At 46.7% G+C, this 17,548-nt stretch overlaps 1 pseudogene across 1 annotated transcript in view; it reads left to right on the top strand.

The window, feature by feature from the left end:
• LOC146866703 (lysine-specific demethylase 5B-like) overlaps positions 1-17,548 on the top strand; it is a 501,879-nt pseudogene that overhangs the window by 315,818 nt on the left and 168,513 nt on the right. Inside the window, exon 7 of the transcript XR_014966529.1 lies at positions 10,499-10,610. The product of XR_014966529.1 is annotated as a lysine-specific demethylase 5B-like (transcript). The remainder of the gene's footprint in view (positions 1-10,498; positions 10,611-17,548) is intronic.

The following is a 17,548-nucleotide window of genomic DNA, read 5'->3' as shown; positions in this document are numbered from 1 at the left end:
CGGAACCTAAGTCTAGTCCATCTCAGGACCGGGATGTACAACTTCAAGTGAGTTGATCATTTTTCCTCGGTTAGTTCGCAAGACAGCTGGGTTTGCCAGAAGAAACATGAGTCATGCTCCATGGGCTTCCAGAGCAGAACATAAACAAGCATTTGCAATGCAATAGGTCTCGGCTTTGCATAAGTTTGAGCTATTGGCATTGTAAATGACAATGCCTTTCATTTATGTGTTTTGAAAACCTGCAAGCGTGCGTAAACACACACTTTGCACTTATAGTCTTTGCTTACGAGAAGCAAGGCCGGCAATAAAAGAGGCGCAGTTACTGCCAGCCTTGCTTCTCGTAAGCAACGACTATAAGTACAAAGTGCGTGTTTACGCACCGCTTGCAGGTTTTCAAAACACATAAATAAAAGGCATTGTCATTTACAATGCCAATAGCTCAAACTTATGCAAAGGCGAGACCTATTGCATTGCAAATGCTTGTTGGTGAATATTTTAAGTTTTGAAAAGTCCACACTTAGAAGAAATTTCAGGAAAAGCCAGTCAATGTTACCCTATGGAGAAAATTGAGTTATCGGTTTAAAGGTAAGTACTCGACTGGCAGAGTTAAGGTTCTGGGCATAGACTCAGGGGTCTCCCAGGGTCAGGTAGGTACAGTTGGTTCACCCTCAGCGGCACAAGGGCGGCCGGGTGTAGAGAGAGTTAGGCCCAATGTTATCCTATGAGAGGTAGGGGGGCCTTGGTTGGTGGCTGCTGACTAGCAGGCCACACGGCTGTGGGAGCTGGGCTCCTGGTCACTTACTCAGAGCAAGTGGGGAAGTAGATGGGTGTAGAGGTTACACTGCCAGGGCCACTCGGGCGGCTGGGTGCAGGGTGCTTTTGAGCCTTCGGGCGCCCAATTGATTTCAATGGGAAATCTCCGGTTTAGAAAAAGACTGCAAGCTGGTGCTGTGGAGTTTTTGTTTGACGAACTCTCAGCACCATGTACTCTTAAATGGCAGTACTGCACTTACAGTGCCCAGGAATGGACCTGGGTACTGTAGGGGCACAGGGCTCCTGCGCCCACACCACTGGCATAGGGCACCCAGCTAGAGGGGTGGCTGATGTATGCCAGGGCAGTGTAGGTTGTGGGCATGGCGCACAGGAATGTGTGCCATGTCGACTGTTTGTTTTGTCTTGTACCCAGACACTCAGCCTGCAAGGGCAGTGTGTGTGTGTGTTAGGGTACAGGGCCTCTAAGGGTGGCACAATGAGTGCTGCAGCCCTTAGAGGCCTTCCCTGGTCAAAAGACCCTGGGTACCTAGGGTACCATTTGCCAGGGGCTGACATGTGGCCAGGGTTTGCCAATTTGGGTTTTAGGTTTTTAGTGAAGGAACATAGGCCCTGGGCACCTGATTGGCAGGAGTCCAGGGCACACTCAGTCAAAGTAAATTCAGCAAAAAGTGGGGCATACCATGCAAGAAAGATGGCACTTTCTCTCACATATAGACCCCACACAAGAAGAGGAAGCTGGACACACCAGACACTGCTGCAGTGCCTGTAAAGAAAAAAGACTGTGCCACTTCACCTATAAGATTCTTTTCTCCTGTTCTTCCTCCTAAACCTGTCTCGCCTCTACAACTTCCACCACATTCACCACCACAGGATAATGATAATGATGATTTAAGGGGTGGGGAAGGCAACAATGACCCTTTCCCTGACCCTGATGATGACACAGACACACCACAGGACGATTGGGATGATCATGATGACCCAATAGATCCCACAGACCTCCCTGAACCACAGCCATATCCAACAAAACCATCTCCCCCAGATGACAACATTGGTTTTGGTCAGCTGGTTAATAGAGCTTCTGTCTACCATGGTGTTCACATGCATTCAGACCCTGCAGACGAGGATTTCCTTCTAGACACCTTCGAACATTCACAGAAGACTGTCCAAATACTACCAGTGCCAAAAGGGGTCATTAAACATGCCCCTGACATATTCAAAGACCCAGTGAGAGCTAGAATTCTCAATCCCAGGATTGACAAAAAATATAAACCTGCCCCCGATGATCCCATCTACATCAAAGGGAAGCTACCCTTAGACTCACTAGTGGTAACTAACGCTAGGAAACGCGCCAACTCTCAAACCTCCGGTGACGCACCACCTCCGGATAAGGAATCTAAGTTGTTAAATGCCTCTGGCAAGAGAGTTGCTTCCCAAGCAGCCAATCACTGGCTCATAGCCAACACCCAAGCATTACTTGCTAGGTATGATAAGGCTCACTGTGACAGACTAGAAACCCTATTACAACACTTACCTGATCAGTACAAAACCCAGGCAAATGACTTAATTCAAGAGGGCAAATTAATAACCAACGCCTCAATCAAGTGCCCCCTTGAAGCAGCTGACACAGCCTCTAGGTCCATTAACACTAGTGTGCTACTCAGACGATATGCCTGGCTACGTATTTCAATCAGCCGTTCAATCAGGAACAACTTTTTGGACCGGCTGTAGACACCACTCTAGAGAAGATGAAAAAAGACATGGAGACTGCTAAATCCATGGGGGCATTACAGTCTCCATCCACACTTGGTTCCTTTTGTCGCTCCTTTTATAGAGGAGCATCCAAAAACATTGGAACAGAGACCACCTCCTCTTCCTACGAAAAAACCACGCAAACATCCCCCAACAGAGGATATTTTAAAGGCGGATACAGGGGAAATAACAAAGGGAGAGGCCGAGGTAACAACAACACACGTGCCTCCCCCACTAATAAACAGTGACTTCCCTCCACTCCATTCCACTCCGGTCGGGAGAAGACTTTCACAGTTCCTACCTGTCTGGGACTCCATCACAAAAGACAAGTGGGTAAGACAAATTATCCAGTATGGTTACTGCCTAGAACTTACAGCAACCCCACACACCATACCACCCAAACAACGTCCAATGTCCACGGAACACCTTACACTCTTAAAACAACAGGTTCTTTCACTGCTTCAAAAGCACACAATAGAGCCAGTTCCCTTACAGCACCAAGAAACAGGGGTTTACTCACTATATTTCCTAATCCCCAAAAAGGATGGGACTCTTAAGACCAATACTCGACCTCAGACCCCTCAATCTTTATATACAGTCAGATCATTCCATATGATCACTCTTCAACAAGTGCTCCCACTACTGAAACAAGGCGATTTCCTTGCCACACTAGATCTCAAGGACGCCTACTTTCACATTCCCATACATCCTGCCCACAGGAAGTATCTAAGGTTTGTGGTGGACGGACAACACTACCAGTTTACAGTCCTTCCATTCGGGGTAACGACCGCACCCAGAGTATTCACTGAATGTCTGGCAGTAGTAGCAGCACATCTCAGAAGACAACAAATTCGTGTCTTCCCATATCTAGACGACTGGCTAATAAAAGCCAAGTCATTCAACAAATGTGTTCTACACACTCACCAAACCATCCAAATCTTACACAACTTGGGATTCACAATAAACTATCCCAAATCTCATCTCCAACCCTCTCACATACATCAGTATCTAGGAGCCACCATAAACACTTCCACAGCCCTAGCATATCCCAGCCCAGCCAGGATAACCAATATACAAGCTCTTATCACGAAATTTCAAGTCCAACCCTCCCTTCCAGCAAGACTGTTCATGCAACTCATAGGCATGATGGCGTTATGAATCTTCATTGTGCCTTATGCAAGACTTCAAATGCGTCCCTTGCAAGAATCTCTAGCACGTCAGTGGAACCAGGCTCACAGACAACTTACAGATCTGGTGTTGGTAGACAGCCGCACACATCGCTCTCTGAAATGGTGGAACAGAACAAACCTGTCCAAAGGGCGGCCGTTCCTAGAGCCTCTTCCACACATAGTGCTGACAATGGACGCATCGCTCACAGGATGGGGAGCCCATCTCCTCGGCAACACCACTCAGGGCAAATGGACCACTCAACAGAAAGTGCTCCATATCAATTACCTGGAACTGCTAGCAGTGTTCCTAGCACTAAAATCATTCCAACTACATCTCCAGAACAAAACTGTCCTCATACGGACAGACAACATGACAGCCATGTAATACATACAAAAACAAGGAGGCACACATTCTCTCCAGCTGTCCAAGCTCGCACAGAACATTTGGAGATGGGCCATTCCCCAGAACATATACCTACTTGCAGAACACCTTCCAGGGGTTCACAATCAAATTGCCGATCTGTTAAGTCGACAAACTCAACAGATCCACAAATGGTAACTACATCCCCAAGTCCTCCTGCCCTTTTTCCAACAATGGGGCCAACCAGACATAGATCTGTTCGCTACACACGAAAACGCAAAATGCCCAACCTTCGACGCCAGGTTTCCCCACCCGGAGTCAAAGGGCAATGCAATATTGATGAACTGGTCAGGCAGATTTGCGTAAGCTTTTCCGCCTCTCCCACTCATTCAATTAGTGGTACGCAAGCTCATGCAACAGTCTCTCAAACTGATCCTAGTAGCTCCCACATGGGCACGCCAGCCCTGGTTCCTAACACTACTGGAACTCTCGCTAGTTCCACACCAAAAACTGCGCCTCTCCCCGTCCTTATTAACTCAGAACCATGGAGAAATCAGACACCCAGATCCAAGTCAACTGAATCTGGCGATCTGGCTCCTGAAGTCCTAGAGTTCGGTTACCTCAACCTGCCCCCAGATGAATATTATGAAAGAGGCCAGAAGACCTACCACTAGAGCCTGCTATGCTGCAAAATGGAAAAGATTTGCCATTTATTGCTCTAACAATCATAAACCCACTGGATGCATCCATCCAGGACATCATTTGCTGCTGACTGCACTTGCAAAGATATCATTTGACATACTCATCCATACGTCTCCACCTAGCAGTATTAGCAGCCTACTTACAAAATAGACAACACTTGTCACTCTTTAGAGTACCTGCGATCAAAGCCTTCATGGAAGGACTAAAAAGGATTATTCCTCCCACATTACTACCCTCTCCAGTGTGGAATCTAAACATTGTTCTTACTAGGCTCATGGAACCCCCATTTGAACCTCTCCATAAATGCGAACTACAGTTCCTCACATGGAAAGTGGCTTTCCTTATCGCTATCACATCCCTCAGAAGGGTAAGTGAAATCCAGGCTTTAACCATACAAGAACCATTCTTACAATTACACCATAACAAAGTGGTACTTACAACAAATCCGAAATTCCTTCCAAAAGTCATATCTCCGTTCCATCTTAACCAATCAATAGAGTTACCAGTGTTCTTCCCAAATCCAGACTCGGTAGCTGAAAGAGCTCTTCATACCCTAGACGTATAAAGAGCCCTTCTTTACTACATTGACAGAACCAAATCATTCCGCAAAACAAAAAAATTGTTTGTTGCTTTCTCTCCACCACATAAAAGCAACCCCATTTCCAAATCTGGGATAGCTAGGTGTATAGTTAAATGTATCCAAATATGCTATCACAAGGCTAAACGCACACTAACGGTTCCCCCTAGAGTGCATTCCACACGCAATATAGGGGCTTCCATGGCCTTCTTAGGAAACATTCCCTTAGAAGATATTTGTAAGTGTGAGAAAGTGACATCTTTCTTGCATGGTATGCCCCCACTTTTAGCTGAATTGCTGAATGTACTTTGACTGAGTGTGCCCTGGACTCCTGCCAATCAGGTGCCCTGGTCGTATGTTCCTTCCCTAAAACAAAACAAACCCAAATTGGCAAACCCTGGCCACATGTCAGCCCCTAGTAAATGGTACCCTAAGTACCCAGGGCTTTGAGACCTCTAAGAGCTGCAGCACACCTTGTGCCACCCTTAGAGGCCCTGTACCCTTACACACACACACTGCCTTTGCAGGCTGAGTGTTTGGGTGCAAGACCAAAACAAAGTCGACATGGCACACATCCCTGTGTGACATGCCCATCACCTACACTGCCATGGCATACATCTGTCACCCCTCTAGCTGGGTGCCTTATGCCAATGGTGTGGGCACAGGAGCAGGAGCCCTGTGCCCCTACAGTGCCCAGGTCAATTCCTGAGCCCTGTAAGTGCAGTGCTGCCATTTAAGAGTACATGGTGCTGAGAGCTCGTCAAACACGAGCTCCACAGCACCATAGTGGCAACACTAAAGACTGGGAAGTTTAGTATCAAACTTCTCAGCACATTAAACCCACACTGATGCCAGTGTGGGATTTAATGTACCCAGCACCCCAGAGGGCATCTTAGAGGTGCCCCCTGAAACCTAACCTACGAATCCACGTCTGCTCTGAGGCTGCCTAGGCTGCCACCCAGCAGACATGTTGCTGGACCCCTGGGTGGGAGAGCCCCTGCTCTCCTGGTCCTGCAACAATGCACATCCTGGGCGAGGTGCTAAATCTCCTCCCCCAGGATGGGCAGGGGGAAGCTTCAAAGGCATGCCGCCTCTGTGAGCTTCCCCAGGCCCCTGCAACCCCCCACTCTGGCGGGAATAAGGACAGGGGATGTGCCAGCCTGCCAACCCCACTCCTCAGGTGGGGGAGGCAAGGTGAATCACATCTCCGGGCTCCCGCCATCTTGAAGATGGGGAGCCCTACCCTATCAGGACTAGGCTACTGCCCCCCTCCCACAGGAGAGAGGCAGGATAGGGGGTGTACCCACCCCAGGACGGGGACCCATTGGTCCCTGCCCTTCACCTACCTGTAAAGCCCCTAAATCTAGAATTTAGGGGCACCCTGAACCTTCCTTCCCCAGATTCCAGATTCCGAAATTACAAGAAGAGCAAGAAGAAAAGAAGACCTGCCCTGCAGCTGCGAAGGATAGGGAGACACCAACTGCTTTGGACCCAGCCCTACCGGCCTGTCGACCTCAAACCTGCTCCTGCTCCAAACCCGGCATCTCGTGGCCAGCAACCTCAGAAACCCCGGAGGACCTGGCTACCTTTGAACTCTGATCCCCTGGGACTCCCATGAGTAGAGGCTCTACTCAAAAACTACCTTTCACCCCTGGCAGCAGCCCGGAACCGCGATCCCAGCCCACTCAGCACCAGCCAAGCCTGGCCTGTGCCGGAGTGAACTAAACCCACGAGGACGACCCCACGGCGACTCTGACCCCGAGTCCGGCACCCAAGGAACCCCCTCCACAATCCTGAAGAAGTCTGCAGCCTCAGAACAGTGTGCCACCCCAACCGCGATCAACAGAGGGTAAGATTTTCCGACACCAAAAGGCACCCCTGCACCCGGCGCCCCACGGCCCTCTGTGTCCAATCCCGGGGTACCTACCTATCCTCCAACTACCCAACTTACCTCTCGAAGTGGTGGTGGCACTTGAAGAGTCCTCGTCCCCGAGCTTGCAGTATTTTTCCAAACCGGAGATTTCCCATTGAAATCTATTGAGCGCCCGAAGGCTCAAAAGCCCTCTGCACCCAGCCCCCCGAGTGGCCCTGGCAGTGAAAACTCGACGCCTACTTACTTCCCCACTTGCCCTGAGTAAGTGACCAGGAGCCCAGCTCCCACAGCCGCGTGGCTTGCCAGACAGCAGCCACCAAACAAGGCCCCCCCATCCCTCATAGGATAAAATTGGGCCTAACTCTCTCTGCACCCGGCCGCCCTAGAGCCGCTGAGGGTGAACCAACTATACCTACCTGACCCTGGGAGACCCCTGAGTCTGTGCCCAGAACCTCAACTCTGCCAGTCGAGTACTTACCCTTAAACCGCAAACTCTATTTTCCTCATAGGGTAACATTGACTGGCTTTTTCCTGAAATTTCTTCTAAGTGTGGACTTTTCAAATCTTCAAATATTCACCAAAAATCAGCCCAGTGACAAAAACGAATTTACTCACCTGCTCTTAGGTGAGCTCCCAGTGCTGGATCTTGGTGCCCAGCATGGACTCTGAAAAATGCCCACAACTGTACTTACCCTTAACTCAATTTTCTTCTATAGGAAACCATTGACTGTTTTTCTGTGAAATTTCTTCTAAGTGTCGATTTCTGCAATCTTTAAATATTCTTCAAAAATCGTATAATATCTGAAAACGTAATTACTTACCTGTTTTGGATAAAGGTCCCAGTACTGAGTCTAGGCACCCAGTACTGGATTACAAAAGTAACGAGAACATACTGTACCTATAACCTGAATTTTCTTCCATAGGGAATCATTGATTGTTTTCTCTGAAATATTTTCTGTGTCAACTTTTAAAATAGCTAACTATTGTTTAAAAATCATTACAGTACTTAAGTCGACTTTCATCACGTGATTCTGAGAACTGACCCAGGACTGAATCTAGGATCCAGTCCTGGAATTACAAAAGTAATCTAAAAAGTAATCTGTTGCAAATAACTTGAATTTATCATTGAGCTCAATGTATTGTTGTGTTTAGAAATAGAGTTGCCTACTGCAACTACTTGTAACTGTTTACTAAAGTCTATTGCATATACAAAAGTATTTATATGAAACATCTCCTGTCGTGAAAGTATATTTTAATTCCAAGTGTTGGTTCTAAAATAAAACAATCAGTTGTGGTACCGGCGTTTTTTCAAAACCCAGACTCCGTAGCAGAGAGAGCTCTTCACACACTAGACTGCAAAAGAGCACTAATTTATTACATTGACAGGACTAAACCCATTCGAAAAACAAAACAACTGTTTGTAGCCTTCTCCCCACCTCATAAAGGTAACCCCATCTCCAAAGCTGGGATCACGAGGTGGATAGTAAAATGCATTCAAATATGCTACCAAAAGGCTAAACGCACTTTACGAATTTCCCCTAGAGCGTATTCAACACGCAAACTAGGGGCTTCCATGGCATTCTTAGGGAACATTCCCTTAGATGATATATGTAAAGCAGCAACATGGTGTACACCACACACCTTCACCAAACACTATTGTGTTGACGTGCAGGCTAAGCAACAGGCTTCTGTAGGCCAAGCCGTTCTTAAAACACTTTTTCAAACTACTGCAACGGATACAGGTGACCACCGGTAAGGGAGACACTGCTGTACAGTCTATGCACAGTGTACGATTTGCAGCTCGTATGTCTCGAATGGAAAATGCTACTTACCAGTATGCATCTGTTCTTGGCATATAGAGCTGCAGATCCGTACACTCCCACCCACCTCCCCGTAACCTGTATCTGTTCCAGTATTATCTTAATTAGATACATTCACATGGACATCTCTTCTATTTCTTACTGACTCCATCATTTCTCATCATGGCGAAAAACAATCTGAGGATGGAGTCGATGCCCATGAGCACTATCGTCCAAGGGAGGAGTCACCTATCACATGACTACAAAAGACTTCTCCCAAGACAACAAGGTGCAAGCATCCGAGCCCAACACCAGATGGTGATCTGTGCACAGTGTACAGATCTGCAGCGCTACATGCCAAGAACAGATGCATACTGGTAAGTAGCATTTTCCTTTACATTTCTGTACAGTGTACACTATACTCCAGAGTCCCAACATAAATTAGGGCTGCGAGCAGAGCAGATGCAAAATGCACCGATGTGGAATAATGGGTGCTGAGTTTTTTAGTTTAGCATGGCACGGCCAGTGGTTGAAAAGAACAAGAAAAAAATCTGGTCGGAAACACTACAGGAACTTTCCAACATAACTAACTGTAGCATTCAATTTTCTCCTTTGGTGACTCTGCTAGGGCTATGTGAAAGACCCACTCCCCACAGGAAACTGTGCACTCTTTGCTACTAGTGAAATGAAGAATTGCGATTCAATCACGGCTAAAGCACATTTGGGCCCTTTGAAGGATTTGACAGCAAGGATAAGACTTTATGGACACTCCAGACAATACTTCTGGATCTTTGCTAAATACTCCCAGATACAGTCTAGATGCACAAGTATACTTCAACAGCTGAGGAAACCAATTGTAGGGGGATCAGTCTGCCTAGGTCTAAATGGAGAACAGGATCATTTAGGTGATTTCAGAACGTCCAAGAGCATACATGTGACTACTATTAAAAATAAAAACCTGGAAGAGCTGGTGGTGCACACAGGCATATTATCGCACCCTAAAGTTTGGTGGATGTTATGTTAATATTTTTACTATGTTAAAACTAAAAACTCAAAAAAATCGTTACCTGGCAGTAGCAATTTTCCCTATATATTAAGAAATCCTTTTTTTATTCTTAACTAGTTTACCCATTCTCTGCGTCTTTTTTCTAAATTAACTTAGGGGTCCCTAACATTAGAGCGTGGAATTGTAAGAACACAGTACTTGCATTTCCAATTTATTTTTAAAGATGGGTATGGAAATGCGTTCTATGATCTTCCAGTACTTCCAAAGTAGGTGACACTAACATAATGATCAACAGATACAGGTAAGCAGTTTTTCCATTCTGACCTGTTGCTTACCTAAGATCATACATTTCTTGCCAACCCAGGATTGTGAATGATGCATCAATTTGACATGTGAACATTGTGTGCTTAAATGAATGTTTTTAAGCATCTGTGCATGAGCGTCACTTTGTAATAACCCATGATTTGCCATGTTTTTTTTATAATTAGGTATCTCAGACGGTGGGTGCAATGTCTTTCTCTTTGCCTCATGAGTGGGATAACAGAACTGCATACATTCAATCTCCTTTTTCACCAGGACGTAACTGCATTCCTCTCCATGGTTTGTATTTAACTTCAATTCTATGAAATGTATTCCTTATGTACATAATTGGTGAGAGTGGTTGCCTTATGGCAGTGGTTTATGCTTTTGTGTGACTGGTTTTCTGGTCTGTTCAGCATACACGTGTATGGTATCTTGCTGAGAAACTCTGCATGGGCACCAGGATAGCTTCCTAATTTATCCCCTGTTCAAATCAAAAGCCTCTTCTACTCTCATTATTCTTTGAGTGCATAAGTTTACCACTGGCAAACAAGGGCCACCTTATTGTACTCCAAATTGTTATTGAAGATTCTCCCTTTAACGTTTTAATTTCCTCTAGATAGAGCGGATGAGCAGTCAAAACTTGGTGCTTCATGTGTAAGGGGGGAAAGGTGTCAAAGCTTTTCTTGAGAGCCTGTCGGCGCTGCAGAAGCACGGGTCGCTGAACACTAAGTCTGCTTCATCTTGATTCGACTTAATGCCTGTTTCAACCACATCCCTACTCTCTCTCTTGCAGGTTCGTTTCCCATCCCTGCTTTCTCCCTTATCACTGTTTTATGTCTTTCTCTAACTCGTACCTTCGCCCGTTGTCTCTTGCTATTGATCAAAGACGGAGGATAAAAAATAGGTCTTGGTCACCAGAAATCAGCGCAGGTACCGCACCTACAACTCTTTGTGGGGGAGGGGATAGAAAGCACCATATATTTAAACAAGCATTCGCAAAGCCAATAGGTCTTTTATTGGCTGCCAGCATTTTGGTGTTGTGCTTTTGTCATTTGTCTAACTTTAGTGTTTGCGGAGATGCGTGGTACACTCCAATATCCAAATAAAAAATGGTAAAAATATGTTTTGGTCTTAGAAAGGACACGTTCTCACTGTAGTCCATGGAACTAAAGGGCACTTTTTTGAGGGTGAACATGTTCCCTGTGAAAGAGCAAGATATGGTCACTCATATTGTAGTTAGCGCCAGTGGCTGAAGTAGACTGATCCATGCTGTAGTGGGCGGAACTAAAATGTGTCTACCACAACAGACCAATGGATGAAGAGAGCTGGTGAAATGCCCTTGTAAGTACACCATACATATGATTTGGTTAAAATCAAAAGGACTTTGCTAACACCAGACCTAGAATAGATGGCTTTTACACATGGGTTAGTAAATATAGCAGATAACAATGTGATGCGCATGGAAAAGTAGCTGGTGCGAGTAAGGAGCCCAAACGTTTTAATACGTTTGAGCGCCCTTTGTTTTGTTATGGTGGTACAGTCAGGGTTAGGTACGCTTGATAAGAGCTATGAGACTTCATTTTAGTACTACAGTCCATGGAGCCAGAGGCACCAGGCAAAAACAATACAGTTGAATTACCTTTCTATGAATTGTCTGGTCCTCTGTGTCAGTGGTCTCCTTTCCTGATTCACCGCTGGGATCTAGCAGACATTTCAATTCCAAATAGTAAGCATCCCCTTCATCACAACTGTACCAACCAAATAACAGGCATGCCACCCCATCTGTCATTGTTGAATATTTTGTTGACATGCCAATGTCTTCACATCCAGCCTAGCATTTGCCTCTTTTAAAGCCTCTCCACATTCCAGTCATAAGCGGTTAGCAATCCAAATCCAACCCCCTGTGATTTCCTCTTCACCTCCAAAATGTTTACATTTTGTACCATGGAATATGGGCAGAACAAACATCTCTGTTTTTGATCTTCCTCAAGATTAACCAATCATTAAACTTTGCAGTGTAAACTTTTAATTCTGTTAACTGCCTCCTTAACTCTTTAGACTCCTCTGTCTTTCCGACTTTTACAACTCAGTTCTAGACTTGGTTCAAAATAAAATGGCCACATTGTCAACAGCACTGTTTGACTGATATACCCGAGGTGAGCCAAATACTTTATATGTGATCCACTTGCACATCTTTTCTTTACGTCTTGTATTTATGGTGACATCAGGTTATGGTGGAACTTTTCTGTTCAAGGCATTTGAGCTGCAGATCACACACTTAGGATAGTAGATCGCCATCTGGTGTTGGGCTCGGATGCTTGCAGGTTGTTGTTGTCTTCGGAAGAAGTCTTTGGTCACGAGATAGGTGACTCCACCCTTGGACTATAGTGCGCATGGGCATCAACTCCATCGTTAGATTGTTTTTTCCGCCATTGGGTTCGGATGCAACTCTTCCGCTCCGGTTGAAAATCTAAATTCCAAGCTTTTCGAAGCGAAAAACTTCCACAAAAACATCGAAGCACCTTCGTTCTCGACATCGATTTCATCGGCTCGATTCGGGACGTCGACGCGGGCCGCTGGGCCTATCCACACCGTGAGGCCTACGGCTCATGGAAAGGACGCCTTTCAAAAAATGCCCCCAGTGTGGAGCAAAATTTCTGCACAGTGACCACCACAAAGTCTGCAACCTCTGCCTATCACCTGAACACGACGAGTCCAGCGGTCCAGCCTGCGCATCCTTTCGATCCCAGAAGACCATCCGAGATCGAAGGGCTCGACGACACATCATGGCACAGAGAACAGCTCCAGAACCAGAGGACATCTTTGATGAAGGCCCCGATGTCCCGGAAGAAGATTCCAAAGATTTGCAAATAATTTCTGAAGCAGATGACTCCGACGACCCCATCACTCCTGGGCAACGTGTGAGTACTACTGCCCCTGCCCCAACCCCACCAAAACCAAAGGCATTGGTCAAGACTTTGCCTGCTGGCCCCAGTTGAGACCGAAAAACACCCTTCAGAAGCCCCGCCTCCGGGCTCGGCTCCGAAGAAACATAAGCCTTCCGGTAGCTCGGGAACGAGCACACCGCATGTCATTGTCCAACCGGCACCGAAGACAAAAGACCACTCGGCACCGAAATCGGCTCCCAACGCCTTCGGCCCCGAAAACCCCAAGGCCAATAGATAAACCGGCACCGAAGGTTCACAAGCCCACAGATACACCTTCGGCTCCGAGACCGACATCGGCACCAAAACCCTCGTCTGTACCGAAACCAATGGCTAAGGACTCTCATACGCCTCCTAAAGCCAAACAATCCACCGATCAACCAAAACCTCGATCGTAACCAAAAAAATCGGTACCGAAGACTGTTTCTGAAGAACAAGAACTTTTTCATCCAGATCCCATCGACCCAAGGCAGAAAAAGATTTACATCAACCCCAAGACTGGACATGTCACCGCGGTGCCCTGTAAAAAACGGAAACTGGACACGCCACCTGCCCCGGTTCCTGTAAACAGGAAGGACTCTGCAACATCCCCTATGCCTCCTTCCTCTCCTATACTGCCTCCTATCCCACCCCCTCTGCCTACACCACCCTTACCTATACCCTCTCCATCACATACACCACCTCCACAGGATGATGATGATGACCTAGGGGGTGGGAGTGACCCTAATGATCCGTTCACGGATCCAGACACCTCACCACTGGATGATTAGGCATTCCCTCTACCAGACATGCCTGACCCTCAGCCATATCCCTCAAAACCATCGCCTCCTGACGATCACCTGGGGTTTGGCCAATTATTAAATAGAGCGGCACTTTACCACGGCGTCACAATGCACTCAGACGCACCAGAGGAAGACTTCCTATTAGACACTTTCGAACAATCTCAAAAGTCTGTACAAATTCTACCCATGATTAACCCCTTCAGTGCCACGCCCTTTCCCCCTCCTGTGCCGGGCGTTACATTAGCGGGCGGGGTTCATGACGAGATAGTCTTGTCATGGGCACAGAAGAGGTTAAAGGAGTCATAAAACACAGCCCGAAGTGTTTAAAGACCCCGTTTATGCCAGGGTTCTCAACCCAAGGATAGAAAAGAAATATAGGCCTGCCCCTGAACTCCCTTTGGATTCTTTGGTCGTTTCCAATGCTAGGAAACGCGCCAACTCCCAAACCACAAGAGATACACCACCCCCAGACAAAGAATCCAAACTGTTAGAAGCCTCTGGCAAAAGAGTAGCAGCACAAGCCGCTAATCATTGGCATGTTGCCAACACCCAAGCCCTACTAGCACGATATGACAGGGCCCACTACGATCAATTAGAGACTCTCTTACAACATCTGCCAGACCAATATAAGACCCAGGCAAATGACCTTATCCAGGAGGGAAAACTTATTTCAAATGCAGCAATTAAATGTGCGCTTGACGCCGGAGACACCGCCTCTAGACCAATTAACACAAGTGTGCTCCTTCGACATGCGTGGCTGCGCATTTCAGGCTTTAAGCCAGAGGTACAAACTACAATACTTAGTCAGCCATTCTTTTTTTTCTTTTTTCTTTTTTTTTTCATTTTTCACCACCCCCTCCCCTCCCGGAAACTAAACAGAAGACCAACAAACAGCCATTCAATCAGGAACAGCTCTTTGGGCCAGCAAACACTGCCCTTGAAAAAATGAAGAAGGACACAGACGGCTAAGTCCATGGGAGCATTACAGTCTCCCCAACCACGTGGCTCCTTTCCGCTCTCCTTCTATAGAGGAGCCTCCAAAAGTATGGGAGCGGACACCTCCTCTACATACAAACCCGCTACACAAACATCCCCCAGTAGAGGATATTTTAGAGGCGGATGCAGAGGAAACAACAACAAGGGGCGAGGTCGCGGTAATAACAACACTCGTACCTTCCCTGCCACAAGACAGTGACTTTCCTCCACTCCCCCCAGACCATTCCACTCCGGTCGGGGGAAGACTAAAACAGTTCCTACCTGTCTGGAACTCCATCACAACAAACAAGTGGGTAAGACAAATTATCCAATATGGTTACTGCCTGGAACTCACAACTACCCCCCCACACATACCACCCAAGCAGTGTTCCATGTCATCAGACCATCTTACGCTCTTCAAACAAGAGGTTCTCTCATTGCTTCAAAAACACGCAATAGAACCAGTTCCCTTAGAACATCAGGGTACAGGGGTATACTCACTCTACTTCCTAATCCCCAAGAAGGACGGGACTCTAAGACCAATACTCGACCTCAGACCCCTAAATCAGTATATAAACTCAGATCATTTCCATATGATCACTCTTCAACGAGTGCTCCCACTACTGCAACAAGGCGATTTCCTTGCCACACTAGATCTCAAGGACGCCTACTTCCACATTCCCATACATCCTGCCCACAGGAAGTATCCAAGGTTTGTGGTGGACGGACAACACTACCACTTTACAGTCCTTCCATTCGGGGTAACAACCGCACCCAGAGTATTCACGAAATGTCTGGCAGTAGTAGCAGCACATCTCAGAAGACAACAAATTCATGTCTTCCCGTATCTAGACGACTGGCTAATAAAAGCCAAGTCATTCAACAAATGTGTTCTACACACTCACCAAACCATCCAAATCTTACAGAACTTGGGATTCACAATAAACTATCCCAAATCTCATCTCCAACCCTCCCACATACATCAGTATCTAGGAGCCACCATAAACACTTCCACAGCCTTAGCTTATCCCAGCCCAGCCAGGATAACCAATATACAAGCTCTTATCACGAAATTTCAAGTCCAACACTCCCTTCCAGCAAGAGTGTTCCTGCAACTCATAGGCATGATGGCGTCATGCATCTTCATTGTGCCTTATGCAAGACTTCAAATGCGTCCCTTGCAAGAATGTCTAGCACGTCAGTGGAACCTGGCTCACGGACAACTTACAGATCTAGTGTTGGTAGACAGCCGCACACATTGCTCTCTGAAATGGTGGAACATAACAAACCTGTCCAAAGGGCGGCCATTCCTAGAGCCTCTTCCACACATAGTGCTGACAACGGACGCATCGCTCACAGGATGGGGAGGCCATCTCCTCGGCCACACCACTCAGGGCAGATGGACCACTCAACAGAAAGTGCTCCATATCAATTACCTGGAACTGCTAGCAGTGTTCCTAGCACTAAAATCATTCCAACTACATCTCCAGAACAAAACTGTCCTTATACGGACAGACAACATGACAGCCATGTATTACATACAAAAACAAGGAGGCACACATTCTCTCCAGCTGTCCCAGCTCGCACAGAACATTTGGAGATGGGCCATTCCCCAGAACATATACCTACTTGCAGAACACCTTCCAGGGGTTCACAATCAAATTGCCGATCTGTTAAGTTGACAAACTCAACAGATCCACAAATGGGAACTACATCCCCAAGTCCTCCTGCCCTTTTTCCAACAATGGGGCCAACCAGACATAGATCTGTTCGCCACACACGAAAACGCAAAATGCCCAACCTTCGCCACCAGGTTTTCCCCACCCGGAGTCAAAGGGCAATGCGATATGGATGAACTGGTCAGGCAGATTTGCGTACGCTTTTCCGCCTCTCCCACTCATTCCATTAGTGGTACGCAAGCTCAGGCAACCGTCTCTCAAACTGATCCTAGTAGCTCCTACATGGGCACACCAGCCCTGGTTCCCAACACTACTGGAACTCTCGCTAGTTCCATACCAAAAAGTGCGTCTCTTCCCGTCCTTATTAACCCAGAACCATGGAGAAATCAGACACCCAGATCCAAGTCAACTGAATCTGGCGATCTGGCTCCTGAAGTCCTAGAGTTCGGTTACCTCAACCTGCCCCCAGACTGCATGAATATTATAAAAGAGGCCAGAAGACCTACCACTAGAGCCTGCTATGCTGCAAAATGGAAAATATTTGCCATTTATTGCTCTAACAATCATATAAACCCACTGGATGCATCCATCCAGGACATTATTTGCTTCTTACTGCACTTGCAAAGATGTAATTTGGCATACTCATCCATACGTCTCCACCTAACAGCATTAGCAGCCTACTTACAAAATAGACAACACTTGTCACTCTTTAGAGTACCTGCGATCAAAGCCTTCATGGAAGGACTAAAAAGGATTATTCCTCCCACATTACCACCCTCTCCAGTGTGGAATCTAAACATTGTTCTTACTAGGCTCATGGGATCCCCATTTAAACCTCTCCATAAATGCGAACT

This window comes from Triturus cristatus, chromosome 1_2 (genome assembly GCF_964204655.1).
Source record: "Triturus cristatus chromosome 1_2, aTriCri1.1, whole genome shotgun sequence".
In the NCBI taxonomy this organism is placed as follows: domain Eukaryota; kingdom Metazoa; phylum Chordata; class Amphibia; order Caudata; family Salamandridae; genus Triturus; species Triturus cristatus.
Note: the sequence above shows the minus strand (reverse complement) of the source record. Positions and strands in the feature narration are given on the sequence as shown.